This window comes from Adiantum capillus-veneris, chromosome 2, assembly GCF_014529385.1.
Source record: "Adiantum capillus-veneris isolate H3 chromosome 2, ASM1452938v2, whole genome shotgun sequence".
Classification (NCBI taxonomy): Eukaryota; Viridiplantae; Streptophyta; class Polypodiopsida; order Polypodiales; family Pteridaceae; genus Adiantum; species Adiantum capillus-veneris.
The window spans coordinates 175,736,706-175,754,632 of NC_140932.1; the positions used below are offsets into that span (position 1 = coordinate 175,736,706).

General features: G+C 39.6%; 1 pseudogene; it reads right to left on the bottom strand.

Moving 5' to 3' along the window:
• Positions 1-9,012: 9,012 nt before the first annotated feature.
• Positions 9,013-10,071, bottom strand: LOC147464108 (uncharacterized; annotated as a pseudogene).
• Between the last annotated feature and the right edge of the window lie 7,856 nt (positions 10,072-17,927).

Genomic DNA, 17,927 nt, shown 5'->3' on the forward strand with positions numbered 1-17,927 from the left:
AAGACTACCCATCTTATGAGGCTGTTTTCCTTAACCTATGAGATAGATGGGAGGCTACCTTACAAAACCAAGGTGGTGCACCAAACTTTCTAAAGAAAGATAGGTTCATGGCTGGCTTGTATCCAATTTTGAAGACCAAGGTAGAGTTAAAATTCCCATCAACATTTGAGGAAGCACGTGAGGTGGCCATGGTCAAATTCAAGAAGTTAAATTTTCAAGCACATAGAACAAGGGACCTAAATGAATTCATTGAGAGGGATTCTTCACCAAGCATGGGAGCACAAGTTAGGGGCTCTCTTGCCCAAACTTCACAAATAGGGGAAGGATCACAACAAGAGATCTTGCAAAGATTAACTCAACAACTAGAGAGTCTGACCTTGAATCTAGTGCAGGGCCTACCCCAACAACGACAACCAAGAGAAGGGAATCGCAATCAACGACGTCAAGCACAAGAGTTGAGATGCTGGAATTGCAACGAAGTTGGTCATGGCATGTATAATTGCCCTCACCCTCGAAGGCTTCCAGGGGACATATACCCTCCTAGACCCCCTCCGCTAATGGTGCAGCAAGAGCATGCTCAAGCCCCGCAAATTCTTCGTCGACCACCACCACCTCCAGTGGCAAACATCCCTCCTGTCCCACCAGTGGAGTAAGAGAGAGGAGTAAACGTCATAAAGCTGGAAGAGGAGATAGAGGTGAGCCCTATACGTTTTGATGTTATGCCAGCAGAAAAGCGCACAAGAGCACACAACAAGGATGAAGACACAAGGAATGAAGAGTCAGAACCTGCAAGGAAGGAGAGGAAGAAAAAGTCAAAGAAGGAGGAAGGAGGCAAGAAGCAGAGGTCAAGACGAAGGGAGATTTGCATCAACGATTTTCCATTAGGAAAGAATATGGAACCCTACAACATCTTAGAAGATTTGCAAACTCAAAAGCCCAATATTTCTTGGCCTCAACTCCTACATCTATCACCCAAGGTGAGAAAGCACTGGTCCAAACTTGTAAGCACAAGACTTCCAAGAAAGAAAGAAAAGGTGACAGTAAAGGCATTGACTTCAAAGCCACAACAAGATGTGGAACCTATTGTAGATGCTTATGTAAGGGGTAGGAAGGTATCCAACGTGTATGTTGATGGTGGAGCACAAATGTGTGTGATCACGGAAAGAGCCATGAATAGACTAGGGCTTGAAATCACTAAATCCTCTAATTGTCAAGCTAGGCTGGCCAACAATGCAAGTGTGAAGTGCCTAGGGATCATCGAGAATGTAAAAGTTTCTGTATGTAATATAGATGCATGTGTGGACATGTATGTTATGCCAGCCAAGGGGGAGGGCTATCCCATCATCCTAGGGAGGCCTTGGCTCATCGCTGTAAATGCAGATCAAAAATGGGGACGAGGACAATTGATTCTCAAAAAGGGGCAACATGTAGTATACGATTGGCATGAAGGAAAGCAGCTCGACATCAACTATGAGACCACGGCTGATGAAGAAAGTGAAGAGAGTTTTGGCTCAAGCAACGAGGAAAGTTCAACCACTACATCCAAAAGCGAAGAAGAATCATCTTTGGAGGTAATGGGAATCATCTTCAACACATCAAAAACCCCATCAATAGAGGTTGACCCAACAAAGGAGCAAACAAAGGATGACAAAGGTGACCACAAGCACTTTGAAGACTTTGAGAGGATGCTTGCAAAAGATCTTACCCCTGAGGAGAAGCGGTCCTACATCGATATGCTCAAGAGGTATCCCAATTTGTTTATCACTGATTACTCACAAATTAGAGGTGTGGATGTTATAGAGCATGGCATAGAATTAAAACCAGGTACTAAACCTGTGGCTCAAAAGCTAAGGCGCCTAGAAAAATTCAACAAGAGGCACTTTTAACAGAGGTTAACCGACTCCTCAAAGCTGGTTTCATTTACCCTGTGTCTAACTCTGAGTGGGTGTCCCCAATTGTAGTAACCCCTAAAAAGAACGGAAAATGGAGGGTCTGTGTTGACTACAAACCGCTCAATGCTGCAACAAAGAGGGATCATTTTCCTCTTCCTTTCCAAGATGAAATCTTAAACGAAGTAGCCGGCTATGAATGTTACACAGTGTGTGATGGGTATTCAGGGTATTTTCAAATCAGAATAGCAGAAGAAGATCAGTTAAAAACCACTTTCATCACACCTTGGGGTTGCTTTGCCTATAGAGTGATGCCATTTGGGCTCACAAATGCTCCTAGTACCTTTATAAGGTCTACAACTCTTGTCTTTCAGCCCTTCTTTGGAAAGTCAATTAGGGTTTTTATGGATGACTTCTGTATCTATAGTAGCCAAAGACTTCATTGCCAAAAAGTTGAGGAGGGGCTTAGGAGGCTTCATCAATTTGGGGGACAGCTTAATCCTGAGAAGTGTCACATTGCAGAGTCAAAGTGGTATTGCTAGGTCATGTGGTTTCTTTGCAAGGAATTCAAGTGGATCCATCAAAAGTAAATGCTCTCTTGTCACTACAACCACCAACGACAACCAAGGAGCTCATGACTTTCAACCACAAAGTAAGGTACATGTCTCGTTTCATTCACCTTCTAGCGGAAGCTATTGCACCTTTGCACAAGCTAGCAAACAAACCCACATTTGAATGGAGAGAGGAACACGAATTATGCTTTATTGAAGTAAAGGGTATTCTCAACTCTCTTCCAACAATAATGCCACCAAATCCAAAGGATACATATTACATCACGCCAAGTGTAGGAATGGAGGCCATCGGTGTAGTTCTCATGCAAAAAGACCCAAAAACATGCTACATGAGGCCAGTATACTTTGCAAGCAAAGTCATGACCGCTGCAGAGAAGGGCTACACCGATATGGAGAAGGTGGTATTCACAATTATGTTTGCGGTAAGAAAGTTCCGATCATATCTCTTACCTGCACCATTTGTCATTCTCACCATGGAAAACAATTTACCATATGTTGTGCAACACATGAGCCTCTCATCTAGGATAGCCAAATGGGTTCTAGAACTTCAAGAGTTCGAATACACTTTTCTTGTGGAAGATAGCACAAGGGCAGGTCTTGCAGACATTCTCACATACAAAGTGAGAGAAAGGAAAGAGTCACCAAAGGCAGGAGACAAATCTACACCACAAAATAATGAGGAGGAGATGGACAATGCACACATTTTGTGCTTTGATGGAGCTTACCGACGACAACACGATCAGGCAGCAGGGGGGGTTCTTATTCTAAGTCCACAAAGGGAAGTTCTTGCTAAGAAAGGTATCACCTTGGAAAATGTTCATTCTAATAATGAGGCTGAGTATGTCACCTTAAAGTTGGGGCTTGAAGAATGCATAAAACTTGGCATCGAAAGACTTATAATAAGAGGTGATTCCTTACTAGTTATTAGGCAAATCCAAGGGATATGGAAGTGCAAGAACCCTACTCTAGTGGAGTGGATTAGACAGGTGAAGGCTTTGATAAAGAACTTTGAAGCTACACAGGTACAGCATGTTGTGAGAACCCTCAACAAGGAAGCAGACTATCTCGCCAATGAGAAACTTCAGATCATGGTGGGAGGTGTGAAGCTCTACGAACCAAAGTACCAAGGCCAAGAGGAATTGAAGGACATCATATTTTTCCTCCAAACTGGTGAGTGCCCTAAACACTTGGATAAAGTGCAAAGGCATAGATTGGTAAAGAAGGCAACTCCTTACCAACTCATAGGAGATGATCTGTATCATAAAGGTAAAGATTTGGTGCTAAGAAGGGTGCCCTCTATTCAAGAAATAGAGAGAATCCTCTTTTCATGCCATGATGATGTCTGTGGGGGTCATTTTTCTCATGATATTACAAACAGGAAGATTTTTCAAGCAGGGTTTGTTTGGCCAAGTCTACACCGTGATGTCCAGCATTGGTGTAAGTCATGCAAAGGTTGTCAGATTGCTGGAAATCGACGACTCACTTATGAACCTCGAGTTCCAATAATTTCGTATGGTCCTTTTGAGAAGTGGGGTGTGGATGCAATAGGCCCCTTACCTCGCACATCTGCCGGGAAGGTCTTCATCATTGTGGGAGTAGATTACATGACACGATGGGCAGAGGCAGCAAGTACAACACGAATTACAGCCGAGGAGGTATCAAAATTTATCTTTGATCACATATGCAGTAGATTCGGCACACCATTAGAGATTTTGTCAGATCGTGGTCCAGGGTTTAGAGCAGAGCTCCTAGATAATCTTTTGGCAAAGTTAAAAGTCAAACATTTGCATTCTACACCTTACTACCCTCAGTGCAATGGGTTGGTTGAAAAGGTGAATGGAATGATATGTAAGATCATTTCTAAGCAGGTTGCAGATCGACCAAACGACTGGGATCGTCATTTGACCGCAGCTCTATGGACATACAGAACATCTTTCAAGGTATCCACTCAATTCACTCCTTTTCATTTGGTATATGGACAGGAGGCACTCCTTCCTATTGAGGTGGAGATTGCAAGCCTACGCATTCTCTCACAGGGAGCAAAGAGGCCAAAAGAAGCTTTGCAGGAAAGAATTTTAGATCTTCAACGACTTGAGCTTGATAGAGAAGAGTCCATCGACTATTACATTGCCCAAGCCACAAGCCAAAGGGACAAAATCAACAAGAAGCTCAAGGGGAAAGGATTGAAGGAAGGTATGTTGGTTCTTCGCTATGATAACCGACTTGATATTCGACTTGACAAAAAGTTTTTGCAAAGATGGGAGGGACCTTTCATGATAAAAAAAAAGTTTGGGAATGGTAGTTACAGATTAGCAGATTTATCAGGAAAACTCCACAAGACCAGAGTCAATGGATGGAGATTAAAGCCCTACTTTCAACGTATCAATCCGTTGATAGGAAGTCATCTACCTACATCGTCTAAGCTCAAAATTGGCATGGCTCCCTTCGGCTTGGCAAATGCTCCACCTATTTTTAAAGCTTTGATGTGCAACGAAGAACCAGCCTTGGAATCTCAACATACCGAAGGCAACCCTCCCATCTCCGATTTATGGGATTGAGGTAATGAAAAGCAGGTCTAATGGAGTAAAAGAGTGTATATCACTCCTCCTTTTTTTAGAAAAATAAGAGAAAAAAAAAGAAAAAAGAAAGAAAAAAAAAAGAAAAAAAAAAGAAAAAAAAGAAAAAAAAAAGAACAAAAAACTCTTTTGTTTCATCTAGGAGCATGAATGATCCTAGATGAAGGGGGAGGGCTAATATGAGTAGCGTTAAATGGTAACCGTGCATTTGCACTACATTTCTACTCAAATGTATATATTTTTTATCAAAGTTTTAACCTAGTGTTCATTCTCTCTTTCCGTAATAGCCTTTTTCCATACAAACACCTTACCCTTCTCAGATCTTTATGCATTTACATCATATTTCTCTCTTCATGCTAAATGTAAATAGTAAACTTAATTCTACTCTCCTAGTTTTTTACTGTATATTCTTTTAACTAATTACCTTTACTAATTTAAATAGCTATCTACATCCCATAATTTGTAAATAAATAATTTATGGGCACTTATCTTACCCATCTTCTCTCAAGGGTAGGGTTAACCTTGTAGGCCTTCCCTTCCCCACCACTATGTGACCCAAGTCTTGGATCATTTACTTGTGTTGGTCAACAAATCTTAAATATAATGTATATCCCCAATAAATCAAACTTTATTGGAGCCTACCTCATTTGTTTAAGGTGGATTCTCTTTTGAAAAAGCATGCTACACCTTGGATGCATGCTAAAGGGCCCCCTACAAGGAGACTTTGTTCAAAAGGTGTTTTGGATGCATCTTGAACGCCTTAGCTCGTGGGTATACTTGAGGAGCACTCCAAAATCAGCTTAAACACTTTGAGAAGGTCAACTTTGCCTTTTACAGCACCCAATTCTGAGTTACAGGCTAAAAGTTATGGTGAAAACAAGGTGCTGCGGACAATGTTACTGTAGGTCAAAGTTACAATCAGGTAAACCACAAAGGTGAAAAGTTTTCTTGACTTCTTCAACATTCTAAAATACCAATGGGGAGTTAAAAACCACTTGCATGTGGAGGGGCCGGCTCAAGATGCTTCCAAAGACACAACAAACAGGATGGGGACACTCTGTAGGAGCCACTGGAGGGACATCATGGTGGGGCCCACATACATTATCAACCCTTATGGAGACTCCACGACCTAAAAGGCTATTTTTAATGAAAAAATAAGTCCCTTATTTGCATAATTGAAGGAATGGTCAAAAGGGAACCTAACTATGGTTAATTCCTACCCTAGTCAAGTTTAACCTAACCCAAGGTCTTGTACAGTTATAAAAAGGCCCTTTGGCAAGCACAAAAACACACACACCTACTCCATTGCTGCAAATAAGCTCCTCTAAGGTTAGGGAAGCCCTAATCTCTCTCTCCTCTTGTCTCCCTATCCATTTCCTAAGCTCGCTATCATAAGCGGCACCATAGAGAGAGCATCAATATGCTATTGCTACCATTCTCTTGCAAACATTTCTCTTATCATACTCATCCCTAAATAAGGATTGTAGATTCTATATGAGAGCAAGGATATCAAGTTCAATGATCTATCTCATGGTTTGATCAACAAATTGTTGCAATTGGGGTGTCCTCGTCACACTTTTGCTCTAAACGCATGTAAAATTGGTAAGCCTATCTTGGCAGCTTTTCATATTTTGTGCTCATTGGGTTGGTTGTTTGTTGAGAAAGTTTTTTGTGCACCATGGTGTCTATTTGCTTGGCTTCTCTCCTTATGTTGTGTGTAAGTAAGTCTTGGGGCTGCATAGATGGAGAAGAGCTCTCTATGCATGCCGCCTTATGTGTGTAAGTAGTCTCTTCTTTTGGGAAAGGAAAGGAGTTGTCAAGTATTTGTGCATTGTGGTGTTTTGAGTTTTGAGGTTTTGTGATTGCTTTTCTTAAAAGTATATGAGCACTAATATGGTGAAGGTCAATCTTTGCATGTGAGTTTGTGCAGCGTTCAAAGGGATTGCTTAAGGAGTGTGTGTTGAATGGTTGAAGGGCATTTTGTGTTGAAGCACATAAGGAAGGTGTGAGTGTGTGTGAGTGTGTGTGTGTGCGGTTTGTTTTGGTTTCCTTCTTTCTCCATAAAAGAGGGTGGTGCCCCTAAGAAATATGCGTGTGTAGGGTCTCACGGAGTGGTTGTCTGGTGGGAGCCTTGAGTTGAGCCCCATCTCAAAAAATCCGCTCTCAGTATAAATGTCAATAACCTTAATGTGAAAGGAGGCTTATCTTGAGAGAAGAAAAGAGGTTTGTTGTACGTACGCTGGAGCTATGAAGCTACTCCAACTTGTAATCAACGTTTCTAGCGATTGGGTAATCCGTTTTCAATTTTGATACTTCCATTGTACTGTTCCTCTCTCTTTGCTCTTTCATTCAAGACTAAGCATTGTCAGTTCTGCTATGGTTTACGACTATGTGTCTGTGAGCCTTAATTGCAAATTTGAGTTCTTAAATCATTGTTTGTACTTGTTTTGACCATATGAGAGTGTTCCTAGACCATAAGGCGACCTTTCTGGACTGATATGTTGTAGCTTTTAGGATATTTTTCATCATGGATCATGATTTTGGTACCTTATCGGATTGTGACCAGAGTTGGTAGGATAGTTCCCCTAGGTGTCCTAGACCTCCTCCTAAAGTTTCACTGCATTTTGAATCCATTCGAGTGCCAAAATGGCATGATGACCTAGAGCTATGAAAAAGGACATATGCAGATTTCTGTGATCATTGATGTTGGTTTGCTTGTTGAGTTAGTGGGATTGCTTGTGTTAAGGTTCACTTCTTGAGATTGACAATCTCAAAGAGTCTCCGTGCCCCATGAACAAGGTTTGCAAATGAGCTTACTAGATAATAGAGAATTCTTGGAAACTAAGGGTGGGGACATTCGTCGTGCAACGTCGACAATTACTTGATTGGATCCATTCTACATGCATATATTGCTACTTCCACACATATGTGCAAAGCATAAGAGATGGTAGGTGTGTTTGCATTGGAGCATACAAACACCCACTACCTCATTGTCAGGAAATCCCAAGTCTCAGGATGCACAAACGTTGTTGGGAAAACAAGAGCATGGGGCACCTCTATAGCAATGTCTCCCAATAGCGCTCAAGACACAAGATCAGCACCACAAACGGTATCAAAATAACCTCAACAAAACCACAACTCAAAGACAAGTGATCTCTTGGGAATTTACCAGCACGCGCACACCCAAAAGACCACCATGAAAATTAGGAAGCACTCACCGTGGCATGGATTTACAACACACACCGACCAATGCACTTGAGAGAAAGATCTTTCACCTTCACCAAATAACTCTTCAAAAACACAATTTTTAAGTGTACACACATCTCCAAACAAGAGAGCTTCCACAACCTACCATACACCAAACTGCCTGCAAGATGCCATATACTGTGCGCTGTGGGAAATAGACTGTATCTCCCAAACCACAACTCCAAAAGGGATGATTTAAAGCCTCAAAAATTCTCTGCATTTTCTACAACAGAATATCTGAAGACCACAAATTTCAATTCTATGTTCCATTATGTGCAAAATTGGCGCGAACAGCAAGCTGCCATGGCCCGACTACACGTAGGAAGGCTAGTTGAGGGCAAAAAACTGCATCCAAAAGCATCAAGAAGTCACAACCACCCAAAACCTGAAAATTTCTGATATTTGACTGAACTTTTTTTAGTTTTTACATGAGTTTTAGTTATATACAAGTCTCCCTTCAAAAAACTCACTCAAGGGCACTGTCACTAGACTAGCGACTTGCAGTGCATGTACATGTGCTTGCTAAAGCAAGCTAAAAACCCCACAAAAATAAATCCTGCACACACTTTTGACATCAGGTGTCATGTCCGTATGTACAAATTTACAAAAAATGGGGTTCTCAAAATGCGCGTAACATAGTTTGCCAAACCCCCCGTCTGCTAGAGCATTCATGCTCAACAGTAGAATATGCAAAAGCTTATGTACAAAGATACATCATGTACAAAGGAATCAGCACCATATACCCTTACCACGATCAAATGGAAAAGTATTATCCCTTGCATCCATCGTGCACACATAATGGCATTCTTCAAAGTCATAAGAACAATCATCAATCACTAGTGAGCTCCAACCATCAACGTACATGTCATACTAATCAAAATACCATGGATAAACGTTCTCGCCATCATGAGATGTATCACTCACATCAAGCCAAGACAAAACATCCACTGTATCCATGTCATTATGGCTATCCCAACTTTCCAAGCTACAATCCTCTTCAACATCCACACATGCATGTGAGGTTTGCATAAGCTTCTTCACCCTTGACAATGCATGACACACACTAACTTGCATCTCCTCATACATTTCAACTTTCGGATCATCAAATCTCCAATCAAGACTACCATCATCATACTCATAGGTCTCATAAGCATCACTTTCACTGCATGCCATCTCTTGAGCATAACTAGTAAGCAAACATGAATCCCAACCAATGTCACTAACACCAATCTCAACATCCCAAATGGGTCCACATGCCCACAAGTCATCAGGATACCATGTCAATTCATAAGATGGAGGAGCAAAAAAATCACCCATAATGTCAACATGCGTGTCATTTGTATCACAAGTAATAACATCCATAGGCACATAATGCAAACACATAGAGCTAGATAAGGCCTTAACTTTATGAGCATCCATACATGGAACTAAGTCAGCCATATCATTGCCCTCTTTGTCATACATGCACTCCAAGGTCTTTTCTTTCACAATATTGCTTGCACACAACTCCTCATCAATATCTACATCATCAAGAGAGATAACCTCAGCTTCTACATCTGACGCAACCTCATTAGCATTGCTAAAATCATCACTAGTGACAGAAGAGCTCTTGTGTGAAATGCATGAAGAAGTAGACGATTGATTGACATCTTCCAACCATCTTCCTTGCTTCAAGAAATCAACAATTCTCTTCACACCCAGCAAGTCAGTGCAAGCAACCTCAATGCCCAATTATCCTTGAAGGGTACCAATGAACAAGAACTTCTCTTCCTTTGCATCCAGAACCATATCCTCAAGAACCTCTAGCTCCTGCTTTAGAGAGCAAAACCTCATGTAATGCATGTCCAACTCTTCTAGCCTGCTTAGCTTCAATTGTTTCATGGCATTATTCATCCTCAACAAGGAATCATTGAGCTTGACCATGGCTGCAATTTTATGTCTACACCATCAAGATTGAAGGTAACTTGAAGCACTCCTCGATGGCGGGCACCAAAACACTGTTGGGAAAACAAGAGCAAGGGGCACCTCTATAGCAATGTCTCCCAATAGCGCTCAAGACAGAAGATCAGCACCACAAACGGTATCAAAATAACCTCAACAAAACCACAACTCAAAGACAAGTGATCTCTTGGGAATTTACCAGCACACGCCCACCCAAAAGACCACCATGAAAATTAGGAAGCACTTACCATGGCATGGATTTACAGCACACGCCGACCAATGCACTTGAGAGAAAGATCTTTCACTTTCACCAAATAACTCTTCAAAAACACAATTTTTAAGTGTACACACATCTCCAAACAAGAGAGCTTCCACAACCTACCATACACCAAACTGCCTGCAAGATGCCATATACTGTGCGCTGTGGGAAATAGATTGTATCTGCCAAACCACAACTCCAAAAGGGATGATTTAAAGCCCCAAAAATTCTTTGCATTTTCTACAACAAAATCTCTGAAGACCACAAATTTCAATTCTATGTTCCATTATATGCAAAATTGGCGCGAACAGCAAGCTGCCATGGCCTGACTACGCATAGGAAGGCTAGTCGAGGGCAAAAAACTGCATCCAAAAGCATCAAGAAGTCACAACGACCCAAAACCTGTAAATTTCTGATATTTGACTGAACTTTTTTTAGTTTTTACATGAGTTTTAGTTATATACAAGTCTCCCTTCAAAAAACTCACTCACGGGCACTTACAGTAGCCCGACAACTGTCACTAGACTAGCGACTTGCAGTGCATGTACATGTGCTTGCTAAAGCAAGCTAAAAACCCCACAAAAATAAAGCCCGCATATACTTTTGACATCAGGTGTCATGTCTGTATGTACAAATTTACAAAAAATGGGGTTCTCAAAATGCGCGTAACAACGTCTTCGATGATGAGACAACTTGTTAAGAGACATATCGAACGAGCACCCACCTGGCCGGACATGTAGCCGGACACCACATTTGTGCTCTATTATTTTTTCGAGCTAGTGTAGTGATACTCTGTGTAAATCCTGATTCCAGAGTAGCATGTCAATTCCCTGAGTTATAATGTTGTCATGATGATTGTAAAAGTCCATGTGAACTGGCCACTGGCCATTTAGAATACCCTAGGTATTGATAGCCATTTTTTGGCTATCCGAAATTGCCATAGTAAGCTACCTCACCCTACCAAAATCACCTAAACACTATGGCTATCCTTACCATTTCATTGTACAAAGATGTGTGTGAGTTAGGGGACTTTCCTCATATCTCCTTAAAAACCCTCACTTAGCTAGTCAGTGGGCTAGTTTTTGAGACAAAAAAATTAATAGAAACAAAAACAAAAATACATTATGGTCTTTTTGTGTGAGTGTTTCATTGTATATAGTGCTTAAATATATGTATTTTTATTATAATTTTTTGGTGTTATTTAAATATTTTTGTTTAAGTGTGTGTTATTTACCTAAATATAGTATGTACATTTACCCACCATTACCATGATCTTTCTTACTTATGTATTCTATACAAAATCATTTCATGCAAGTTTATCTTATTTTTTGTGTGAATCCACTCCAAGGAAAAACTTCAGAAATACCTCTCACCACCATCAGTCATCATTGCCTTTCACTAAATTCCCATTTCCTACAGGTATTCTTTCTTACCTCTTATAAATATATATACATCAATAAAAACAAATGAGGACCCTCCTTATTTCATTCCATTTATTTTCATATATTTATTTTATATATATATAACTCACACTATTCTAGATTCTATAAATTGTTTATATATACTAGCCTTTTTTTCCCATCATATCCATGTATTATATCTATGCATAATCCATAATCATGCATATTTGCAAACCCCTAATAATCAATTAGGTCATGCTCTAATGCAAGGAGGGGCTCACCTTTGGAGTCATATCCAAATTCAACAAAAGGGGGGACACTGAAGACTTTTTTGTGAAAAAAAGTAGGAATTTTTGTGGGATTTTTAATATCCATCTCCACTCCAAATTTGAAGCAATGATTAGAAGACAAAATGTGGACCAAGAGCTGACTAATCACCTCAAAAATTCTGATAATTTTTGGAGCTGCCACCGGTGAGGTATGATTTTTTGATGGCACTTTTCTCACAAGTAGCCCATAGTCTTCTCTCACCTCTTTCCTACTTTCACACACACACGCACACTCATTCCTCTCCATCCCTCACTCAAACTTGGAACTTTCATGGCTTCTTTCATCTTCTTCACCATTTCCATCTCTCCCTTACTCCATAGCTCAAAATTATCATCTCTACACACATATAGCTCCATTTCTCTCTCTAGAATCAAACTCATATCACCATAACCTCTTCAGGCTTTTATCAAAGTACATGAAGCCGGGAATTATATAAAGCATCTAAAAATTCAGTATGATCTCAAATAGCCCTATATCAAGAAATGATGGAGCAATGTTTTGTAACATTTTGTCATTTACAAAGATCTTTATGTACTCAGAGACTTTGTTAGAGTGCTTAGGGTTTCAAGATATATGAAGATGTAAATGATGAATAGTTTTTTAAATTGTCTTTCAATACTATAAGTAACTTCTGAGTTTCATGTGCCAAATGCTCGTTTTTTAAAAATCTTTTATGTTGTTTGCTTTGAAATTTGAGTTCATTGTGCCATCAAGGACAATATACATGCTCATAAGGTCAAATCTTGCTCTATAACCTTGGGGGAATTTCACTTTATGGTCTTAACACCCTATGAATCTAAGGCCATAGGGTCATAGTTTGGCATGTGTTCTTGCATAGGACTTACTAAGTGTAACCACAAATTAGCACCCTATGTCCCTAAGGTCTTCAACACACTTAAGATCTCTATATTAACTTTTCTTTTTTAATCATTTCAGAGATTCTAAGAAAAAATGTTTTGCTATTAGATTATCACAAAATAGAGGAGCTCCCTTTCATATTACATCAAATATCACATTCAAACCAAGAGCAATGGTTTCATTATCTACCAACATCTTTCAAAGAGGACAAAAGAACGCTTATCTTGGATTTAGAGGGTGTGCTTCTTGCAACATTTGAACTTCAATCAAGGCCAACTTGGACCAAGTACATGTGCATTGTAGAAGATAACAATGAGGTGTATGCGGTGCGTCCAGATGCAGAGTATTTCTTAAGATTTTGCTTTGAGTTCTTTGAGGTTTGGATTTGGAGTTGTCATCGTTTACAAAAAGCTCAACACATAATCAAGACCTGTTTTCCTACACAAAGTCACAAATTCAAGATGATTATGGATAACCGGTGCTGCCAAAATTCAACTTTCATGATCGGTTACAAAAGAGCCTATCACAAAAATCTTTCGACCATATGGAAGCTATTTGATTATTTAGATGGGGGCAACACTATAATATTTGATGATAGTCCATATCGAGTGATGTGGAATATGCAAGGAACTTATATGATTTTTCCAAAGTTTTGGAACCAACCTACTCAATTGCTTCAAAGTTTTTGAAAAGATGAAATTGTTCCATGGTTATGTGGATGGTTGTATGCTAAAGACAAGAGAGTATATACCATAAGAAATTTTGTAATGTTCCATCCTGATCCTGAGACTCACTATGTAATGCAATGTTATATGTCTCAAAGGACTCAAAATCTCAAGAGAAGGAGGCCATTTTAAGTGTACTAGTTAAGTATTCTAAATACCATCTACCAAGTATTTGGCAATGTGTACTTTTCAAAATTTAAACTTGATGGAATGTTGTGGGATATCTTGAAACATCTTTAAACTGTTTTTTTAATGCAGTGCATCCTATTGTCAGGAGACTTCTCTCATTCAAGTTCTTTGGTTTCATTGTTTGATGCTTCTATGGTATTGTTAACTTTTTCTTCTTATTAATTGTATTCATTAAGTGATCCAAACAATCAGAATGTTCTTGACATTTGGTAGTGTTACAAAACGGTGTTTTTTGAACACCCTCAATCTTGGAGATATCATACTCTTTCTAGTTAGTACTTTATTGTACATGCGATAAAGACCATCATTTTTATGAAACTGTCAAGTTGGTGGTAATCTTTATGTTTATACTTTATACTATTTTGACATAATCAATGTATACAATTCGTATTATTCACATCAAATGGTGCTTTTAAACACCTCCTTTTTTTGAGACACCATCTCTAAAACCTTTGAGTGAAGTTTTAAAGCATGTACTTGATGTACAAAATCTTCATCTTAACATTGATTCTTTGGCACAAACTTATATTAGGAGTTTTTATATTGTAGTTTTATGTTAAGAAATAATTTGAAAGTTAGAATTATGATAGTTTATCTAAGTAAGAGCCTCATCTAACTTTGTATAGTTAAATAAAATACCAAATGGAATTATAGGTGCAATAGATGACATCTTATGGTCTTAGGGCCATAGGATACTCTATAGTATTGTTTAGATTTTTTAATTGTTTGTGAACATAGATCATAGAGGGTTTTTCTCACTACCATAGAGGATATCCTATGGCTTTGGGGCCACATGGTCTCAATATTGAGCGTAGAGGATTTCTTACTAGCATAGAGGGTACCTTGTGGCCTTAGGTCCATAGGGTGCAAACACAGAGTATAGAGGAGTTCTTACTAGCACAGAGGGCACCCTATGGTCTAAGGCCATATGGTGACAACATATAGAATAAAGGGTTTCTAACTAGCATACGAGGCACACCTTGTGCGCCTTGGGACATAGAGTGCCAACATAGAGCATAGAAGGGTTTCTTATTGGCATAAACAACATCTTGTGGCCATAAGACAACCTACAGCCTTAGGGACATAGGGTGGCACATAAATAAAGTCCCATATGGCTTTGAAGGACTGGATCTCTTTATACGTTGGGACCAGCTAACAATCCTAACCCTATGGCCTTGAGGTCATAAAGAGACATATTAAAGTCATAGACATGTCTACAAACAGCACCATATGGCTTTAAGGCCATAGGTGCAATAGATGGCATCTCATGGTCTTATAGCCATAGGATACTATATAGTATTGTTTTGACTTTTTAAGTGTGAAATATTAGTTGAATGTTGTTTAAAGTATCGTGTATTTAAAACTTGATAGCATGCTACAAAACCATGACCAAGTATTTTGTTATACATGGATTAAGGTCACCAAATTATGACAAGAGTGTTTAATAGTATTTGCCTTTACATATTATCTTTTTTAATTGCTGTAATCAATCTATATGCTGCTTTAAAATCATATCAATATATTGGTTTTTTTGACACCTCATTTTTTGAGAAGCTACTTCTAGAAGCATTTGTTGAATTTTGAAAAGCACTGATGTCATACAAATCCTCTTTCCAAAAACTATATTGGAGGTATATTCTTAAATTTTATAGTAGAGAAATTAAAATAGACTCATACAATCATGATAATTTATCTAAATTAAAGGCAACTAGAGCTTAAAAATCATTAAATAACACAATCCTAGCATACACATTTAGAATTTGGGAAACGGGATTTTTCCAAATTATCTAAAATGGTGTTAACTATTAAATAAAAAACAAATAACAAGGGTTTACTGTCATAATAATCAATATCTAATTCTCCTAAATGATTTTCTCATATTTAACTGATCATTTAATGTGGGGAAGTGCCAGGGGAGAAAAAGCTAGAATATTGGTTAAGCTAGCAGACCGGCCACAGTAGGGATCCAAAGGAGGGAAAATAGGGATCCAAAGGGGGGGGCATCTGCAAAAGATCCATGTGCAACAATGGGCTAAAAAGACCCTAAGTGTCAGCCCATTAAGACTTCCAAAATGCTAAGGTTCCAAAATTCAAAGGTTGTGTCCAAAGGTCAACCCTAGGGAAATTGGATGCTTTGTGTGTGACCAAAAAGTCTTTTCAAATCCCTACATAGGAGGGGGCGAGCCTTGGGAGTAGGGGATGAGAGAGAAATTCACACACACACACACACACACACACACACACACACACACACAGGCTCCCTTTACACAAAGGGAATTAAGGACACATGTGAGCTCGCTGGCCCAGATGCCCACAAGGTGTGCCCAATTCCTATTGGATGGCCGTGGAGGTGGACCAATGAGATTTAGGCTAGAGTAAATCTAGTTTAATTAATTTAAAAACACTTAATAAAATAACCAATGAGAATTAAGTCCTCTAGAAGACTATTGGACAGTCTCCCAAGGGGTCCAATGAGCATTCAGCAGCCCAATGGCTTGCCTGATTCCTATTGGCCAGGAGGCAAAGGGGTCCAATGAGAGTTTAGTTTAATTATTAAATTACCTAAAGCTCTCACAAAAGGGGAAAGGGGGACACATGTCAATAGTCTATCACTTATGCTACTTACTAATCATTGGCTTGACTTGGGGAGGGCCAATGGGGAGATAGAAAGAGCAAATAGCAAGAGGGCTCGCCCAAGAGAGAGAGGGGGCTGATTTTTGCAAGGCATTATCACACACACACACTCTCACACAGCCCATGTGAGAAGTAAAGAAGACTAATGGAGAGCTCATCACCTACTCCAAGCTTGTGAGATAGAAGCCTACATCGACACACTCTTGGCATGTGGATGCAAATCCAACCAAGAGCCAAGCTTCAATGCATGCTCATCTCCTCTACCATGCTAATTACTAAGCTAAGCTATGCTAATATGAGTGATTATGTGAGGAGATGTACATCTTTCTTGTAAGATACTCCTGCCTCTCAATCTACTCTCATACCTTGCTAGCTCTCACCATCTTCGAAGGTGTGTGAGGTCTTGGGTTTGAGACCGGGGATAATTATAGTTGTGTTTGCTAAGTGTTTTGCTTGGTGCATGAAGCTTTCATCTTCATTGCACTAGCTAGTCTTGAAGGAACACAAAGAATTGTATTGTACAATGTCTCTCTTGATGGGAGAAACCATAATACAAAGCCTTTTGGAGGGGGGACCGGCTCCATGCAAATCCGGTCCTCAACTGTTGTCAATTGCTTAATTTCTCTCTCTTTTGAAAGTATTGTTCATGCTATCTAACTAGGTGTTATTCTTTTTGTTGCTCTCTCCACCCAAGCACTCTTGTAATTCTCATTAGGAATCTATTCTAATGAAATGCCCACTATGTTCATGCTGATTTCCGCTACACACAAGTTATTAGGCCATTAAATGTTACATTTACAATCAGCAAAAACCAACAATGTTTTACGATTTACAATGTATTGGGAAAGCTCTACACCTTCCATTCCTCAATTAGCGCATGGAACGCCAAGAGTACACCTGTTGAGCAATGGCCACTATGCCATTGACTCTATGGTTTTTGAAACCAAGAATTCTCCCCTTCCAATGTTCGTCAAGGTTGCCACGGTTTCAAACTCGATGTGGCCCAATAGCTGCAGGTTGCATGAAGATCCAAGATCCTTTAAAACTTACACCTGCGACACACATTCCCCATCAAAGTCCCTAGTGTTATGCAAGCAAAATGCCTCTATCTCATCCTTTGGATTCCTTGAAGTGGAGGGGGTTGAAATGGAAGCCCCAGAAGAAGAAGAGCTACGATGTTAGAGAGAGAGGCATGTTGTTTTAGGAAGGAAATGAGAATGAATGGTTAAAAGGGAACAAAGGGGAGAAGAGTAGTTCAAATGGATGGTGTGGATGAAAGGGGGAGATAGGTCGTGCAACTATGGAAAG